Genomic DNA, 20813 nt, shown 5'->3' on the forward strand with positions numbered 1-20813 from the left:
CTCCATTCCTGTTCCTCCGGTTCTTGGGCAGAACACACCTGAAAACCCCTCTGTTCCTGCAGATTCTTGCTTTTCATCTTGATCTCTAATCCCCACAAACTTATGTTTCCCTGCTGAAGCTCATGCTTCACTGACTTTTAATCCAAGGCCACTTACATTAATGACTTAGAAAAAACATACAAAAACCTTTGACCTGCTGGAAGCAATAACCCATTGATTTCACATTTCATTTGCTAATACCAGCTAATAAAAGAATGAAAGCAAGCCACTGTGCCACAAAATGCCACCAGCAGCTCAGAACAACGGGATCCCTTTTGGATTAACAAATGTGTGCAGACTCATGTGAGCTCTCGTTTCACACCAGCGCTGAACTGCAGAAAATACCTCTCATCCTCTCCCTTCATTCACTCTCAACCCCACTCCCTTGGCCTGCGTACAGTCAAGCGCAGCTCAGCACAGATGGGATAACTGAAAGGTTTTGAGTCATATATCAGCAAGTGGTTGAGCTTTGGGATATGTAAATTAGTATAATTTACAAACAGAAGGACCGAAAATCAATGTAAATTATAGTACATGATCACTGAATTGGGGTCTAAAGTTTTAAAATAACCTCCTTGTCACCCCACACTACCAAACCACCATGCCTGAAGCTGGATAAACATCCTGTCTTTCATCAACAAATCTCTACTCCTGCCTTTCCCTAATTGATGTGTTACCTTGAGTTGTCACATCCCATTACGCCTGATGTGACATAAGATGACATGAATGATGTACCCCACTTTGATAGAACAAATTCATCAGATTAGCTTTGGGGAAGAATAGGAAAGCAAAAATGTACTGAGCAGCAGTGTACTTTAATTATTAGGATGTTATTATTAACAAGTTTACTTCCCCTTATATTAAAAGGCAAGCAAAAAAGTCAAAGTGGAAGAAAAATGTATTTCCTCATAAAATGCATTTAGGAAAACAACTCTTCCACACACTTTTTTCCAAATTGTGCAAAAATTAAGTAGGTCACTACAGAACTGCTTGGCACTGAACTACTGGTCACCACCTGCTGACAGACTTCATATTACTCACCTCATATTACTTTTGAAAACCGAAGGACATGGAGCTTCCATGCTGGCTGACTCTTTGACTGAGCAGACCTTTTTCCTAGCATTGCCACAAAGTGGATGTCCACGGATACTGGAATCTAGGCGTTCAGCCGAAAAAACAAGTTGTTAATTAAGCCTGCTGTTAAAATCTCATGAGGGAGCTTCCCAACTACTTGTGGGGAGGAGGAAGAAGAACGCGTAGAGAAGAACAACTTGCTCAGAATTGCTCGCAGTGGTCAGCGTTATGCTGGAGAGTAGGAGCACTTTCAAAGGGGGATGAATTCACTTCTTTTTTTGAGCACGTACGTATTCCCTCACTCTTCTAATAGTAAATGCCAGGTAAATACTATTGTAAACTCTCTGGGTTATGCTTCACACTGATTTTCATTCCCCGTATTCTCGTCAGAGTCAGTGGGATGGCATGCAGATTACCCAGCGATGCAATCCAGCCCGCTGCTTTTATTTTTACCCATTGTGCTTTCACCAAAGCTGGGCGAGCGAGAAACCATCTGTTTCCTTCAGATGAAAAGGCAGGAGAGCGAGCTACAGTTTTCAGAAAAGTGTACCTTTCAAGATGCAGCATCAGTCTTTTCTGCTTCTTGTGATGTACAGGGATTTTGGTTAGGGCCAAATTCACTGCTACATTAGGAACCAAAACAACCTAATATGACATCGCATCCAGAATGAACCTGGCATAATGACTTCACCTCATTCTTCCTCGGGGCTGATATTTCTGAGCACTGGGTGCATCATGCATAGTAAGCATATTTACGCTGATGCATTAGCTGACTTTGATTTCATTTAAGCTCAGATCATCCTGTTGCCTGGTATAACAAAACAGGTTCTAGCAGAACCTGTTTAGTTTAAAGGGTTAAGTAATAAGGGCATGTAACTTTTATCATCAGAAACAAGTTCTGTTAGGCTTTACACAGCAACATCATTAGTACAGCAGAGAATCTCTGGACATCCAGTTTGATAATCCTTCACATTTTGAAGGCAGTAGGAGAAGCAGCATCTGATTTAGAGAATATTAACTTTCAGCTGAGACAGAATGATGTCAGGGAGCAGTCAGAGCTAAAACCTAATCTTTCTGATATACATGAATTCAAGAAGTTTTCAGCTTGAAAATTGTTGTCACTGCTATAAACAGGATTCTGGGCAGATGTATGAGATGGACAGATTTCCCACATCACAAATACAGTAGCTGCAAAAACTGTTCAAATACTAACCTTAACCTCCTCACTCTTGAGACAGTGGCTGAAATGTGAAATAATCTTTTTAAAGCTTCCTAGGGGTCTTTCTGAACTTTATTACTGAAAAAGATCTGACAACACCTAATGAATGAATTAACCCTCTCTCTTTTTCCTTCAATTTTAACAGGTCTTTCTCCTGGTTTCATGGGAGTCAATGCCTGAGATGACACCAGCAATGGCATGGAAGGTAAACACATCTAGGGACCACTGATGGAGATGGAGATCCCGGTCAGGGTTGTCTGCTTGCTGCCAGGCAGATGGTATCAGAGGCGCCCCGATATCTCTCCCTTGCAGCTAAGAGGTCTTCAAGGTTCTTGGACAAGAAAGCCTTAGCTAATATTGGAAAATCATTCCTGTTTAATGACTAGTTATTTTGTTTTTAAGACACACACGCTTGTTCAGAACAGTCTGGCACTTGACACCTTGGTTTACTACTCTAAGATAGGTTTCTCTCTGGCTTTTCTAAAAATTGATAGCTCCTACCAATATTTTCTGATTGACTCTAAAGACAAAACAGTATCTCTGATAATGCTGCAGGTAGGCTTAGTCATGCAACATGGTTGGCAGCTCCAGAGCAATCCCTGCCTCTTCAGGGAAGAGGAACTGAAAATAGTATTCAAAGAGTTTGGCCTCCCAGACCAGGGACTCACCTAATGCCAGTGGGATTTCCTTCCCAAAAGGAAGGTGTTATCAAGGGTCATGAAGTGAAGCCCACAATACCCCCTACTTCTCAGCTTTCAAGAAATTCAAGAAGGGGCAAGACTACACAGAGCTTCCAAAATATGAGAAAGCGGGGCTCAGTAGCCGAACATCTGCTATAAACATCCAAAAATGGGCAATGTGTTGCCAAAAAGGCACCAGAAATAAATCGCAAGAGAGCCAGTGCCATGAAATAAGAACTAGAAATGAGCAGAAGGGAAATTTGTTTTGATAGAGGCATAACACGTGTAGCTTGGGAGCACATTTCAGAGTCTGGCAGTCTAATCTAGTCAGAGGATTTAACCCCAGAAGTGTATTAGCAAGTAAGGATCTTTATCTGAGTCCTTTTGCAAGTGATTCTGTTGACATCAACTAACCTGTGCCACGAACTGCTCTCAGCTTCCAATGCTGGGAAGGGCAGAAGGCCCACCAGCTCCAGAAATGCTTTCCACTTGCCTAGATCAAACTATGGGCAAAATTCAAGTGTCGACACACAGGAGTCCAGTACTGTTTGAGACTTCCGACTGTTATCCAAGATATCTGCACGGGGCTTGCAGGAAACAGGACTTTCAGGAGACCTATAGCCTTTTCAAGCAGCAGCTGGAGACCAGGATACCTGCCAGGACTCAGTGACAGGATGTCTTGGTCATCTTCCTCCAGAACTACCGTAATAATTATTAGAAGAAAAAAAAGCCAATAAAACTTTCAATGCATAACTTAAAATGTCACTTAGTAGGTGTTTTATGTAGATCTGTTCTGAAGCGCTGGCATTTGCAGCTAACCCTTCTGGCTTGGACGTGCCCTCCAGTGGCAAGGACTCTGCCAAGGAAGCACTGCCACATTTTCTACCATTTGATTACTTAAGTCCCTCTCTTGCCAAGGGGATACATACCGACTTAGTCCCTGTGAGGAGCGCTAAGGGAATACAGAACAGCAACTGCCATGAGAGCTTGCTGAGGTATTCTCTTTGGCGAGGGATGCAAGCATAAGTCTGAGTACTGTGAAGAGGGCAGTATATAATGCTCCTTACAGCTGTAGGACACAGCAATCTGGAAACTACAAATCTGTGTTAAACTTGGCTCCAATACAAACATATTTGAGATGCAGTGGCAGCTAGACTTTGCAGAATTATTAAATGGAAAAAAAAAAAAAAACCCAGCTGAATTTTCAATGAGTGTATTTATGGCTGTCATTCATTAATATAGCTACTGCCTAAAACCAACAAGGGACTTCCAGCATGGCTAATACATTTGCTGTTATGGAAGAATCAAGAATTACCGTATTCACTTCAGAAATACCTTATCTATCACGGTCAGTTCACAGCTGTCTGTGTTCCTAACTCGCTGGTAATTAATGTCCCTGAGAAGTAACATTAATCCCATATACTGACTGAAAGCAGGGAGCAAGTCTCCTGGAATTTATACCCTTCCCTCACTTAGCAGGGGGAAGTTTGGAGGTTGAAATGATTCAAGAGAGCTGAGATAATAACAGGAATCAGAAGGTGATTCTCTCACATTTGATTCAAGAAATGAAAAGCTGAAGTTCAAAGCAGACCTATGACAAAGGTATTACATTTGCCAAGTCTCAGCGGAGAGATGGATGGCAGTCTGGCACCTAAACATACCTATGAACTGCCTATTGTTTCCGAGATATCTTCATCCTAAATAGGTTTGTCAGGAATAAAGAGCATTGTGCTGTATCAGGATAGGCTTGTCCTTGCCTGAGTGCGTCATTGCTCTTAGAGCAGGGTGGCACAGCCATCCCCACTGAGGTGACTGCAGTGAATGCCAGAAACCTCTACGTAAAGCACAGGATGGAAAGAGTCACTAGAAAGACTCTACCTAAAGAGAAGTGGCACCCAGAGGTGCGAGCGTGAACCTTTGAAGACAGGCAGCAAGAAGGTCAAAGCAGCCGATAACTAGGGAACTGCAACACTCTTAACCAGACACGTGGCAAACCTGCCTCAGAATCACTTAATCCTACACCTGCATGCAGGCAAGAAACGGAGGGAAGGTTTTTCAGCTTTCTGTAACCTAGAGGGCTTCCAGTACATCTGATGATGCTTTTTGTCAGTGATTACTTGCTGATTAGTTTTAGAAAAACCAAGCAGTTGCAGAAGCTTAGTATTTTTACTCTAAATTAGTTCCAAATCTCATCATTTCCCAAAGACCCTCAGGTTCCCAAAAAGTGAATTATTCCCACAAAGGGATACCACCTTAACATGCACAGGAAGTCACACCACATTTTCAGTCCTCCTTGCAAGCATGAGCCTGTAAGTAACTATGGGTGAAGCTTTTGCAGTTCCAATTTCGGTACCTTTGACTCCATGCAAGTCAGCATCAGCCTGCTCGGATGCAGAGCCTCTTGTCAGGTGCCAGGTGTTAGACCCATCAGCTGTCTCCAGGGCAGATTAACATGCTGAGCAGTTACCATATGGACTCATTCCATATTTGCCTGTGATAAACACAGTCATGTCTTTTCTGACAGTAGCATTCATTCAGTAGACTGTCAACATGGGAAGTCATGAAAGAAGTTCCCCAGTCCAAACATACCGATACTTCTTAAGACCTTCCAAGACCAGATTTGCACAAATAAAGGGTCCAGCTTAGCCCAAAGGCAATTCTCTCTGTGTACTGTGCTCCCTCTGCTTCACTAAGGGGTTTCACTCTAACATGGACATCGGCTGTTGGCATGGCCCAAAGCGGGCACACAGTGAATTAACTCTCTCCATGTGACCATAAACTATGAGTCGTATGCATCACAAGTTTCCCTCCCCCCTCCTCAGTGCCTTATCTCACACCATCCCCAAATTCTTACTCTTCAGGCTCTAGCTTAGAAATAAGCTTTTCCATTCCATTTTAATGGCTTCTAAAATGCTAATAAGTAAATAAATAAAAAATACATTTGAAAACCTGCCACTTCCAATACTGATTACAAAGGAGAACGTGTATTGTCATACAGCTGTCCTTCAGTTCTGATCTGGCCCTCCAGAGATAAACTTAGCAGTTTACTTACTTACAGTCAGGCTACATCAATACTTCCACTCAAAAAATAAAGCTAAGAAAAAGATTTGACCTCAGTGCATATAGATAGTCAGAACGCAAATCACCATGGAAATCTAAGCAGCAGATTATAAAGTGTATTAGCTGAGTGGATGCATAATAGTCAAGAGTGACAAATACATTCTACTGAGGATAGTGCGATTTGTATATCACAATAAGTTTTACAGTGTCATCTTTGACTCTGTAAAGATGTTGACTTGTCATCCTTGACTCTGTAAACATTGTTAAAACCCCATTCTCTGCTGTCATCTTTCATTTCCACATTACGAAAGCAAGCAGGAAATTCTGGAGAATCAGAAGCTCAGATATTATCCAGGTCTCGGGAAAGCACCAAAGATTGGTGTTCAAAAACAAAACACAAGTCCAGTTGTGGTTAAAGAGGGGGTTTTACTGGCCAGAACGTTTGCTGTACAATTAGTTTGGATTCAATAATCAGAGCAGCAATTTATGTTAAACTTTTACTCTGATCAAGGCAATTTATGCCTACTGAGGCTACTCTCCAAGATAGCACCATCACTAGTAAAATCATGCCTAGCTGGATTCATTTGCTGTGTGCACGCAGCACTACCTAAGGGGAATAAACAAACAGAATTTCTTTAGCTGTAGAAATTGAAATCTCAGTATGAACGACCAAGACTCAAAGGTTAGAGGAATTCTGGGACCATTCCCATTGCAAAAAAAAGGAGTATCAGGAAACTGTGGAGCTGCAGAACTACTCCACTGGTCGATGCTTTTCACTTGTCGCCTTCAGGGATAATACCAAATGCCTCACTGCAGAAAATAAAAACAAAAATTGCTACTTTATACAATGAACTGCTGTCATACTTCAAAAATCTTAACTTGATCAGCAGAGATGCAATCTCCTATGAGTTCAGTTCAGCTCTTAATGAAGTTTTTATTATATTCAGAAGGTGCTTCATAGTCTGAGATATAAAATATTTTTAAAGGATTCTCTTCTCTCTACAGTTGTGTTTGGCAGTCAGAAAAAGGACATTAGAGGACATTTTCAGAGCATACTTTACCGGATTTTGCTCCAGCTCTGAGCCATGCCTACCTCCTAATGCAGGAGCTTGACATCGAACCAGATTTGTTCTTAAAATGCACATGCAATTCTGAAAAAGGAAGAATTATATAATCCTTTACCCTTAATCAATGACACTATGGTACAAAGAAGTATGTTTTAATACGCAACAGCTGAATGCAAGTCTTCTTGACCTCTTCTGAAAAATAGCTCGGATAAATTTGCTGTTTGACAACACTTGATACTAATCCATGGAGAACTTTCTTAAGGCTATGTTATATAAAAGGTCAAGATTTCTTTTTTTCTCCAAAGTTATTAACAAAGAGTTGAAAGGCTCATTCATCATCTCCTGGTTGACAGTTTGAGATGAATTCACAATATTTGTTTTAAACCTGAAACATGGGTCAAATCCAACCATGGGGTCACTGAAATAAACAGAACTACTTGAAGGATGTATATCCCACTGCTGTTCTGAGGGTGTAAGTATTTAGCCAGGAAAAGAGCCTTTTCCCTGGATCCAAGACAGGAAAGCTCCTTATAAAAGCACTGAATGGGAGACCCTGATTGCATCACTCAGAGTGATATGTTTCTCCAAATTCTATGCTGAAAGCCTTCTGCCTTTTTGGAAACATAAGACGATCCACCTTCAGAGGTGGTGAATTTGGAAGAGTTTCTATACTCCCGCCTGGTCTGCAACTGGGAATATTCAGACAGCAAAACAATACTATGTATGTCTCATGGATTCCTTTCAAAATGGCTCTAATCAAAATGACAACTTTGTTTTTTAGCCATCCAGAATATCAAATAGGCTGATGATCAGTGCGTGGCAGCTTATGAATAAACAATAGAGATTATGCCCATTTCCTTCCCACAAAAAAAGCAACACACATGCATACAAGGAAGCTTAATTCAGAAATACTTAAAAATGTAAGTCTCCCCATTTGAGATGTTCTCATCAGTATCTTCTCCCCAAGAAAAGCAAATGCAGATGTGGAGGGGGGAAAAAGAAGTCTGCAAGCAGTCTGCTTCCTGGTGCCCTTTTTTTTTTTTTTTTTTTTTTTAAAAGAGAGTAATTTCATTTTTTTCTGTAAGCCCTTCTGGTTTTCACGATGATGGCTTATGTGAAATCAGAGAGACAAACAAATACTGGTAAAAACACCTCTGATAGTTACAATTCATTGGCTGTTTCCCAGATCTCCCATTATGTGGAAGACCCAAACCCCACAATCTCTCAGAGTACAGAATTGTGAGCAAATGTTTCCCCTTCTTCCTTTCTCAAAGCCAATGTTTCCCAGCTAACTCATTTTATTTTATGTAAAGATTTCACAGGTCCTTCTTAGCAGGAGACTCCCCAAGCTTAGATTAAATGGAAGCGCAGTTCTGAGTATACAATGCAGTTTGAGGAGAATTTCTGCTGTGAATATTGAAAGAGGGCTGAAGGTGGCTCAACAATAAGAAAAGGCATCCATTTCTTCTGGGTTTTGTCAGAAAAAGTGGGAAAATGTAATGCCATGCTAAAAGGCAACTATTATGTAATGCCATGCTAAAAGGTAACTATTAGAAAACCTGCCACTTGCTGTAGGAGAAATTGCTGTTGCAAGACCGTGACCGAATAAAGAATTGCACAAGGAAGGCTAGAGGTTCAGCTAGGCAGCACCCACGCCTGCTCTGCAAACCAAGAACAGGCTACAGACTCACTCAGCGATTATGACTTTTTCCACCTCTTGAGAAAGATCTGCAGCAAACTCAGGACTTCTGCAGATTGCTCTGGGCTGAAACGCTCACTGAAGACCTACGGCGCTCCAAACTCCCCACCAGCACCATGCATGAAACTACAAGTATCTCCTTGCTGCACCCACCCCTGATGCTACGACAAGCCCAGAAAGAACAATATGGTAGCAGCTACACAGACCCACCTATGAAGTAAAGTTCTCAGTTCTCCCTGGCAATGGGCTTTCTCTTGCACAGATAAACAGTCAATATGTCTCTCTCCCGACTGATCACAGCTCATCACCCTGCACCTTTGACAGGCTGGGCAATACTAAAAAGCGTTGACAGTTTGGGACAGCTTTTTCTATAGACAACGAAAACTGCTGACCTTCTATGGCACTGTTTACATAATGTAAGAGGCCCGTTTCAGTGAAAATGGCATTTCTAGCAGAAGTTTCTTCCACTGGTAGAAAGCCTGGGCACCGAAATGCACTCCTCTATAACGCCTCATTTCAGAGAGCCCTTTAGCAGCCTGACAAATAGATCCATCACTCAAAGGAATGATATGAAAATTCCCATTCAGGGAATGGAAAATATATTCTCATTAGCTATCCACATTAATTATGCATTAACATTGGGACATTTATTAGACAACAACTGGTCAAAATACACTGCTATGCAGAATCTAATTGCAACTTCCCATGGTATGTTTTGCTTCACAAGCATACCATTGCATCATTTGAAGCTCACTTCATTTGCAGGCTTTCATATCTTTGGCTCAGTAATAAGGTAAGAGGAAGCAGGCATGGCTGGACAGAAAACTGGATCCTTCCATTTTACATTTTGTACTTTATATCCTTTCCCCGTATAGGTAAAGGATCTGACATCTGTTGTTTTGCCCACTTAATAAAGTTTGTTTCTCCCCTAGGTAGTGCATTCCCATTCGTTCTTCCCTTGGTTACATTCCCATTTAGAAGTGGGATTAAATCCTCCTAATAAAACCTAACTTTTTTAGTTAGGTTTCTCTCGTTTTCTTTCTCTCTTTCATTTTTATGTATCACATTGTACCAAATGAAATTTGGCAGCCCTAGTGTAACAGTCTACCCGATTAAGAGGAAAAGGGCTTTATCTATTACACATGCGTGATTTGCCCAGGAATTGCCCTGGCACTGCAATATCACTTCTGGAAAGAAAGCCTTCAAATAAACTAGAAGAGCAGCATCCCACCTCTCTGTGTGCACCACCATCTGCTCAGCACATGCACTTATCTGACAAGCGCTGCTCGGAGGAATCTGTCCTCCTTTTACCTTTTGGAGAGAACTCTCTCATTAATCTATTTTTACATCTTGAAAAGTGCATAGACTTTTCTGAAACGTTTAGTTGGGCAGCAGCACTAGGCCAAACGGACAGGATATGGACTGTTCATACCAAATTGTCTTGTAATTATTGTCTCTGATAGTCAGCAGTGAATACAAGAGCTATTTTCATTTTAAGCTAATTAACCATGGAAAGATGTCAGGCTTGTATTATCAATCTCAATCACCCAGCAGCAGCACTATTTGAAGATAAGGTCAGGATTTGCTTCCAGTGTCTCCAAAGACAAAGGCTTGCTATCACACAGACTAGAGGAGACACCTCCACCAAAGAGGTTCCCAAATTTAGCTTGCTTGGGTGCCTTCGCCGGCACCCAAGCGATAGCAGTAGCAGCCGGTCCCGGCTTTATGATGAGTTAGTTTCACATGCAGGCAGAGGAGAACTACAGCTGTGCGGGATATTTATGTAGATATTCAAATAACCTACAAATCCTGAGAAGTTTGGAAATTCCTCTCTGAAGGATAACTAGGATGTCCCTCCATTGAAACCAGGATGCGGGGAACCTCAGTCACACCCTTCCACTTCCTCCATGGGCAAGGAGTAACGACTCTTTCGATTCTTTGGCAGTTCACCCAGTTATCTGCTCTAGGTTTGCCCCACCCAAGTCTTTCTCTGCTGTTATCAAAGAGCCATGAATTAGACTTAAGCTCAGGCATGAGATGCCTGGGCATGCCCCTGGGCTGTGGCTGATCTGAATTTACAGCATCCCAGAGCCAGAGATGGCTATCCACTACTCCGTAAATCTGGAGTGAAAGCAGTCCCTGACTTGAGACCCCCCCCATATCCAGAAGCCAGGATCGGAGAGGAGGTCAAACTTTGGCTCAGAGGACACGGGCTCCAAAGAAAACAGCGATGACACCAATAAGTTGTTATGGCACGTTATGAAGCCAAGCCAGCCTGGGCTGCCCATGGACTTTGCACCAAGCAGTGCAGGGTTATTTGTATGCAGAGCAAGAAGCTCCCATGCCACTCAAAATGATCTTCACTGCTGTCCCAAGTGGAACTGGTAGCTTGTTAACCTTCGTGGAAGTGCAAGGACTTCGATCCTGTCGTAACATTTGCTCTGGTTTCTAAGTTAGAAGAGCTCAGCAGGTGTGCATATAAAACTATGGAAAAAATCTCATAAAAGGTTAATTTGACTATAAACTATTTTTTCATAGCCTCTCCAAGACACATTATCACATCTCTTTCCACATCCAAAAATAAGTAAGTGATGAACATTTCTCATTTTGCGCTATGAGAAAATACCAGAGAAAGCAGATGATGTTTATTTACTGTTCGTTGTGGCTTAGATTCTTATTAAAACCAAGTGCTCTGTGGCAACCTTCAAGGAGTAAGACTTGTTTTATGGAAAAGGTCAGCTAGGATGAACTCTTACCTTTGTGGGTGTACTACTTACTAGATGCACCTCACAAGGGAGGTGCTCACTTGGATCCCTCAGTACAAACAGTTTATAAGTTGTATTAGGACTGCCCAGTGGTAAAGTAACCTACAAATCACTGCATTTCAAGCGCTAATTTGCTATGCCATCCCCTCCTTTTCTAGTATGAAACCGGAAACCTGCACTCAGGGTAGAACAGAAACTGGAACCCACCCAAGGCAAACATCACAGGTCTTGCTTGGCAGTTTTTACAGCAGAAATTTTATATGGATGCAAGATGCTAGATGGTAATGCAAATATTATGCTGTACGTGCACTCCCCAAGACCTTCAGATCCTGCAAATACTTACGCACATACTTAAATGGAAGTAATTTCATTAAAAGCAGAGGCGCTACTCAGATGAAAGATGCAATACCTGTCCCTAAACATTTACAAAATTTGCAGGTCATAAATCTCATAGCAAATAGTCTAGATTCCATCTCAGATTTATCAGCTTTTTTGGTTTGATTTCATTAATTGATCCTAGTCATCTCAAATATCCTGGAAAAAGGAACATGGTATTCACTGACTTCTCTAGGAAGTATCATTCTTTAGAACTGGCAGAGTTTAGACATATAAACATGCTGCAGGAATGATTATAGCACACAGCTCTCATTAACAGCCCTTCTGGATTGGTAATCATGCTATAACAGTACAGCGCAAAGTATCTGTTTAATCAAGGTGCTTGCTTTATCTTTTTTAGTAGGAGAGCAGCAAATACTTTCTTAAATTTATTACCTTGGTCGTGAAGCTCCAAGATCTTGTTAACCTCAGTTTCTGTGATGCTGGTTCTCCAGGTCTGTTGTTCATTGCATTCCCAAATATGTCCCAAAGGCCTGTAAATGACAGGTAGGCAAAAAGCAAATAATCCAGCTGCACTACTGTCAGAAATTTAAAGCTTCAGCTGGCAAAATAACTGACGTTGATAAAAGTAAAGGAGTTTTACAAGGAAAAAAGGCAGAAATAGTATGCAGCACTATAACCTTCTCAACGTCCTCGTTCAGATTCTTCATTGATAGACAAGCGCAACTAGCATGGGTAAGCAAAGAGAGGAGAGCGTATAATGAGCCTCAGCCACATCGAAAACGGTCACTTCTGTGCTAAAAGCACAGAATGCAGAATGTAGGCACAGCACAGTAAATGCATTTAAATTCACAAAAGGAATTGGACAAAAGATTAAACTGCCAAAGTTTCACAGATAAGTTGAATTTAGGATGTGATATTTTGCGATATTCATGCTCTCTGAGTTCTTAAAAAACAAACTGATTTTTGGCTGATCATCGGAGACAACACTCTGAACTCGCACACGCGAGAGCTGAGGAGTTCTGTGAAACTGTGGCTCAGGCCTCATGAATTTAATGACTTTCATGTACTACAGGAAAAGCAATTGTGTTCTCTAGGGAAGCTCCCTTAAACTCTAACTTGCACTGTTAATCAGGAAGATATTTTAGCGAGCCCTAGAAAACCTCAGAGCTGTTTAATGAACATGGTGGCTAGACTTCCCCCAGCTAACAATATCATTAATGTGTGTTATTGATAACTGTCTCTTTGCAACTGCAGAAGATGCTGGAGCACTCAAAGAAATAAAACCTGGCTCAGCAGCACAAGCTTATTATCGGGAAACCTCCGAGAGCAGCAGTCCCCGCATAATATGAGGCCAGAGGGCTGCCCGCTCCCACACTCAGTAAAAGTCAGCTCTCGGAGAAGGACCCCAAGACGCACCACAACAGGCCAGGTCATTTCAGGGCGTTCGCGGTCAGGTAGTCCAAGAGCTCTAGTGTCTGCCACTGAAAACACAACGAAAGAGCAAAGCCCCATCAAGCCCCCTCGGCTGGAAGAGCCTTTACACCTTCTGCCGCACAGACACTACTCAGCGAGACACTGGTCAGTGTTAGCGGGCAGCGCTTCTCCCAAGGTCAGGGCTTGGGGAGCTGACGTGGCAGTATCCTCACGCGTTAAGATGAAATAAGTCCTTCGATATTAGAATATGTGGCAGTAAATGAAATCACTGCACATAAGGAAGCCAAACAGCAATGTTTATAGAGCCTAGGCAGATGACAACTATTAGACAAGTATTAATACATTATTATTCACAATGTGATACTAAAGATACACATGGCTGCCCTGAATCCTCCAAAGCGTGTGCTATTTCCAAAACAGTGAATCTCTGCTACTGCTTACCCCACGTGTGCAACGCGCCCGGGCTAGTCCTGCCGCCAGCAAGGCCCGGCCAGGCCAGGCCAGGCGGCAGCAGCCAGGAAGCTGCGATGCCCCATAACACGCACACGGTTTCTTATTTAACCACTAGTGGCATCAAGGCTTAATATAATGATTCAAACAAATTACTGCTGCTCACCACATGAGCAACTTAACACGTTTTGGGAGGCAGACGCTCTCTAAGATATCCTGCCTGGGCAGCAGCGAGGGGCAGCGCTATTCCTTCCCCGCTCAACGGCCACCCAAGATGTGCGGTGCAGGCTGAGGATGCTCTGCCTTGCGCCGGCCGCCTGGGGCTCCCAGCGGACCTGGGCAGTGGCCGCGGCTGGCTGAAGGAATACCCGCCCCTCCGCCCCAGCCACCTCCAGGCTACCATGCGTGTTCGGCATAAGAGATCTCTGCTCACCGCATAAGAGTTTCTTCTCCGTTCTCAGGTGAGCAGCTGCAGCCGCGGCAGCTCCCTGCACGCCCTGAGCAACGCGCAGCAACGCAGAGCGCATCACGCTGTACCGTGCCAGAGGTCCTGCGAGAGTTTTTTTTCTTAAAATGGCCAGAAACAGATATCTGCTTTTAAATGCATGTTGAGTGACATTCAATACACAGTGTGCAGACACCCTACTTAAGGAGACATACAAGCGTGAAATAGGAAGGTGAGAAAAAAATGGCATTAAAACAATAGATACAGTTTGCCTGACTGTACATTTTTTAGAGCAGTATGTTAGTACAATTATCCCAGTTTTACATAATTTACAAGCCGCTGGCAAGCTAAATGTTTATACCCACAGTCCAGAGCCCTAGCACAAATTTCTTTTTTTTTGTACCAATATAATCAGCACATTGAGCAGAAATACAGCTGCACCTTTTGGCAGCGTGTTTGGGGCAGAGCAGCCGGCAGCGAGCACCCGGGAGCACCTCGGTCCAGCCGCCGCCGCACAGGGCGAAGACCAGGCACCGGGGCAGGCAGCCACAGCTGAGTCTGCTACAGCTAAAGCAAAACTCTTCTGTCATCCGGAAGCATGAAGATGTGCCCCTGACTATATGCATACAACTGGCAGCCTTCTCTCTTCCCACCTCTTTTTCCCCCCCACACACTTATTTATTTTCACGTGCATTGATTGCCTCTTATCTAAGACTGCAAGATCTTCTCAAGGAGGCAATATAACGGCTCCAGCTCACAAGGGCTCAACACAGCCGTGGAAAAAAAGAAGTCTAATTTCCAGAACAGAGAAGCATATCTAACTGAATATATTTTTGTCATTTGAATAGTTTTACTAACTTCACTTGTGACAAGCAAGCAGTGGCTATGTTCACAGCTACACCGCGCATTCGGTTCCAATGGATCTGTCTCAATCAGTCTCCAGCAAACGTCATGCCAGTGCCCACTAAAACAGGGAGCAGGAGAGATTTTAGCTAGGCTGTTGTTTCCTTACCATGAGAAAAAAATCACATCAAACACCAAGCTACAGAGCTAACAGGATATCTTACTGCTTGTTGCTGTTAGTAGCGAAGGAAATGCTGAACTGCAAGATAATCTTAGTCCAAATAAATCAAGTTCTTACCTTGGAAATAGCTTCTCTGTGATGAGATATACCCTTCTATAGCAACTTTGGGAGAACGTTCTACCACAAAAGATTAAAAATGAAATAGAATATATATAAACTGAGCAAAAGAAATCTTTGGTTTGAATTAAGCAGTATATTAAAATGTCTGTGCAAATGAAAGCCAAAAAGATCTGGGCATTTCTAAAGCTTGATGTTATAACTTGAATTGTAAAGTGAAATTTTCCTTACACATACTCTTCATGTACAGCAACCACACATCTAGAAGGCTCTTCCTATGCGGTCTTTCACACAGGGAGCTTGCCCAAAATTTCAGTCAAATAGCTGTGGCCAAAGCTCACCCATTCACAGAGCTCTGAGAACCTCCAGGCTGGTGGCCCAGCTAACGGCCGCTGCCACGGGCAAGGCGACGGGCCACACGAGCCACTGCGAGGGTGTTTAAATGGAAACCAGGCGTCCTGCAAACACCGCCGATGCAACGCAGACAGCTAGGGTCGTACCCTCTGCTCTTTCGGAGCTCACCAGCATGCAGTATTTTTCAGGATGTACCGCCAACGCTTGACTCCTGCCCCACAGCGGCTGGGAGGAAGGCTAGCTGCGAAAGGACGAGTTAGCAGAAACAGCCGCTCATTTCGGCAGCTGCCACCTTGGGATTTCGGTGTCTTTAACAAGCGCACCTGCAGGGGAGCCCGACTGTCGCAGCTGCCAGCCAAAGAGGCAAGCTGCTCAGAAGGGACTCCACAGAAAGGCAAAAAAGTTTGTTAAGATGTACATGCTGGCAGCTAAGACAACAGGATTACTTCCCTCCTGTCCTCCACCCATACGTTGAGAAGTTAATTGCAAAAATTCTCAAACAGTTGAAAACACAGCTACTGAATCCCTTGTGATTTCAGTCTCACAAACTTCAGAAGACTTTGGTAAACAGCATATCTTTGGCATGTTTTCTTTGGTAGGGAGATGCAACACTTCATTGTCCTGTAGTGCATGATGAAAGTAAAATTAGAGCAGTATCTGCAAACATCAAAAGACAAACAAAAAATTCAGAGAATTTTCTTGCAATTGAATTATTTTATCCCTCTGTAAAATACCTTTTTCTATGGCAGCAACAAGCTTTTATTCACAAGGAAGAACTAAATTCTGCTATGCTTTTAATAGAACAGATGGTTTTGTTTATATCTGAAAGCATCCAACTGGTAAAACGCTTTCCTCATTGTGCAAAAAAACCTATCAGAAACCTATGTTATTCTATCTTAGAATATACAGCAGAGATCGTGAACAAAAATAAAAGCCAGCTGTCTGGCTGCCCAGTAAAATAGATCTTTGTGTGTCTTCAGGGAATCAGATCTCACAAAACATATCCATGTTATTTCATAAAATGACAAAGAAATTGCCATATGAGGTCCTGTTGTTATACAGGAAAGAAGAACAATGCTTCATCCTATCAAATAGCATTCTGGCATCTAATGGATATTATTAAAGCTTAGGAGCAGGCAACTTATCACTTAGTTCCTTACTGTTGAATGTCAATCAACTCAAACATATCATTTTAGCACTGGAAATCATATATATTCGAACCAGAACATTGGAAATGGCAAAATGGGTGACAGAGAACATGCAACGTTTTAAAATCACAGAAGAGAATGGGATTGTAAATAAAGCTACCCAAAAAGAAAAACTGGAACTAGAGAAAATTTGTTTCTATTTTTAAGCATGTAAAATTTATCATAACGTTTTAAGCAAGCTATTCAAGAAATAGAAAGCAAAAGGTATACTTTGCAGCATCCAAGCTAAAGGTGCTAGTAGCCCATGATTAAAAAGAAGTTGTAAAGTCTTTCAAGGTAGCTGTGAATTGCAAGAGCGACTGATTCTCAGCAAGAATGATACTCACTCATTTCTATTATATTTCGATAGTACCTAATTACATATGGACCATTAAGATCATGTTTTATATTATATATTTGAAAGATTTTATCCAAAGGGAACAGCAATGCAATTTTGCAATGCTTAGAAAAAGACTTTTCTGATAAATTTGCATCATTTTTACCGACCTTCAAAGAACCATGGAGTTTCTCATGCTCAGGCAAGGCGAGTTTTGAAATCTCAGTGCTGATGGTTATTATTAATGAGCTTTAAGCCTAGAGAAAAAAAAAGGACAATGCCATTTGTCTGAAAAATAGAGCAGAGCCCTTTTAGTATTTCAGCACTTCTGGGGTTCTACCGAAATATGAATTTTATATTAAGCAGCCAAGCACCTATATTGGCATCTTTTTAATTTTACTAAATATGCATACGTATTTGAGACTACTAAAGGTCAGGACAAAGTCATCAGGCTTCTTACCCCAGCCAGACTAAACTCCAGCTAGAATGAATTAGGTGGCAGTTATGGCTCTTCCCAATGGTATAAGTAGCCCAACACCTAAGGCAGGAGAATGGTTGATGGAGACTGAATCACTGGCGGCAACTCTCGCTTGACCTCCCTGTGAATGTGAATGTCCCAAGAAAGAAGTCCCCTTTGGAATATATGGGGACACGGACATCAGCTCTGTTCACTGCAGCACAAGTTTAACTCTTGAATAAATACCTCTCAACACAGAGATAAGGTAGTCCAAAACCTTATTTTTGCTGCTGATGCTCCTTCTGTTTAGTGAAGGGATCTGACAATAACATTTTATTTGGCACCTAAAAGATGTAGTTCGTCATCAATGCTTTTTTTCTTAAGCTACATAATACCTTAGATCTGAATTGACTGAATGCCCTGCATAAGCAAGAAGTGGAGGGAAAAGGAGGGGAAGAGACAAGAAGTCTTGCAAAATAGTTGTGATGAGTTTGCCAAGAAAATTCCACACTGTCACCACGCACTGCAGAAGTTAACCACTACGTGAAATGCAATTTTCTTCCTTAACAGATCAGACATAATTTAAACATGAGTTTTAACTTTATGAGATATACCGCTAGAAACGATTGCAAAGCATGGATGTGTACTGCTACAGGCGCATTAACATGGGCTCTTGGGTTTTATTCACCCTAGGAAAGTATGAGTTTGGAGCACAAAAGGGATAAATACATCCTCTTGAGCAGTCCTTAAGTCTGCCCTATATTTTTGGGATTCCAGTAGCTACGTTTAACTCTTGCCCTTCCAAACGATCTTTGTAAAAAGATCAATGAGGAGAAAACACAACAGCTTAGAAACTATGCTTCTTCTTAATGTCACATTGAAAACATAAAACTAATTAAAAAAATACTCTTTGTAAGTGGAAAAATGATTGATTTCTTTTGTAAAGTTTTAACGCAGCGAATGCAATCCTCAGAAAAATGGAATCAATATAAACTCAATGATGTTTAGAAGTTTCTATTTATGTAATGACATTAAGTACTCCGGAATTTAAATTGTATTCATTTTGATTGTGGTGACACTTTGAGATACAAGAAAAGTGTTTCAAGGTTATATTTTAAATGGAATATTTTTAGTGCTTCACGTATATACTCTGTAAATTAAAGCACTGCTGCAAAAAGTACAACTGCATTTCAGCGTACATTTTCCAGTAACGTGCCTCGGTTTAAGACTGCGTATGCAACAGATGTGCAGAAATTTCAGCACTGAGAATCAAAGTTCTCTGACTTATGTTTAAGCACTTGGAAGTGCAAATAGGTGACATAAAAGTATAGGAACTAAAAGACTCGCTCTTCAACATACCACTTCTTGAAAATAGTTATGACAAAATGCATTTCTCTAGCTGGACAGCAAAAAAAGAAATATTGCTCCCATTCTCTACACAAATACACAACATGTATTTTCTTTTTCTTGCACATATAAAATTCACTAGTAGAAATGGTGAAAAAAGGGCAGAGCCACGAGCTTCAGCAATCCTATCAGGCAAAGGAAACAGGAGGGACTGCATAAAACTAATGATGTGTTGTATTATTTTGGCATCCTACTGCAAGCGGAGGGATTTTCATCTAAACAGTGGCTTTTCATTAAGGTTTCATGCACTTATTTGATGCTATTTAGAATAATAATACCTACTTCTACATGGTAATACCTCTTTTGGGCATGAGTGCAGCTAGTCTCTTATCTACAACAGGATTTTTGAACTGCTGGAGAGATTTCAGCATCAGAGCTATACCGGTCAGTAATGGTGTGCAGCCAGGGCAGGTCAAGGAATATAAATCAAGACACAACCCCGACAAGACCCACTATTGCGAGGAACAGCTTTTACAATCACTGTATAGAAGAAACACTAGACAATATTTTTCTGGTTTACATCAGACATTGCAATTCAGTACGACACCTGCTCATGCACATTAAAAATGCATGCAATTAGGTCAAACATCACCTAGCAGTGGGGATTAGGTAAGCAGGATCCAGAACTCAAAGCCTCCAAGACTGCTAGAGACAGTCAGGCACACGTTCACCACTCATGTTACTGCGAATCCGTATCACCATGACAGCCGGAGCAAGCTGAAGACACCCAGCGCCCATTCTGAAGCATTTCCAAGCTCTCGGAAGCTCCCCTAAATTTACAAGTATGTGACTATTACTGTAATCACAGCCCCATGCAATGAGGCGCACAGAAAAGATGAGCCTTTATCAACAAGCTTTCCTCCCCATCTTCCGTAAGAGAAAAACTGTTCACAGAGTTATCATTCAAGTATAAAAATAAAACTAAAAAAGGGCAATGGATGAAAACAGAGCGTTTGGGACACAGGCCACAGTTAGGAACGGCTGGTGAGGAGCGGCTGGGTTTTGCCAGATAGCCTTTATTTCTCAAAGTGGTGTTGCGAAAGTCTCAGCTCTTGTTAGACGTAAGTGTTTTTTTGAAGGACTGTCACAAGAGTTACTGAAACACACTTTCTGCGGGGAAAAAAACACGTTGTCAGAAAAAGCATTTCTTTAAACATCCAGAACGTCTGTGTGTATTCAGCTGCCCCTGAATACAGAGGTATTCACTTTTGATCCAGGAGGGCTCTGGTGAATTTAGCAGATTTAGGTCAGTCTTCATACCACGTTATCTATGAAAGTTCATGGCAATTAAAGAGATTGCTGTTTACCAATATTTTTCAGGCTCAAAATCAGCTCCCAACACCTGAAAAAAACTCCATGAAATCTCAGGGCAACTAAAACATTGCAGCTCAGAGACAAGACAGACATGTTTAAAATCCTCCCTTCTCCTCCTGCAACTCCTCACCTCATTCTTGTATGCCCTCAAAGCCCTCCAACAGCAGCAATATGGGAGCAGCAGGCAACTGGCTCCTCCAAAAACCTGGTCCAATCCCAGATCAAGTTGCCTCCTGAGCGAGGAAGGAGACTCTCCTCCTCTGGGAAACGCAGTATGCGATCGCACAACACAGGCTGTATCATAATGCACATGCACAAGGGGGAAGCATTTCCTAAATTTTAAAT

General features: G+C 41.9%; 1 protein-coding gene across 2 annotated transcripts in view; it reads right to left on the reverse strand.

Moving 5' to 3' along the window:
• HTR2C (5-hydroxytryptamine receptor 2C) overlaps positions 1 to 20813 on the reverse strand; it is a 358087-nt gene that overhangs the window by 249568 nt on the left and 87706 nt on the right. The window contains exons 1-2 of one of the 2 annotated variants that reach the window (XM_009684923.2): positions 14260 to 14388; positions 12375 to 12472 (exon numbers count right to left, since the gene is read on the reverse strand). The gene's annotated coding sequence lies outside the window, so the exon portion shown is untranslated. Of the gene's footprint in view, positions 1 to 12374; positions 12473 to 14259; positions 14389 to 20813 lie in introns of those variants that run through there. The other variant, XM_068957108.1, reaches the window with a different exon arrangement.

Source organism: Struthio camelus, chromosome 11 (genome assembly GCF_040807025.1).
Source record: "Struthio camelus isolate bStrCam1 chromosome 11, bStrCam1.hap1, whole genome shotgun sequence".
NCBI classification, from domain to species: Eukaryota; Metazoa; Chordata; class Aves; order Struthioniformes; family Struthionidae; genus Struthio; species Struthio camelus.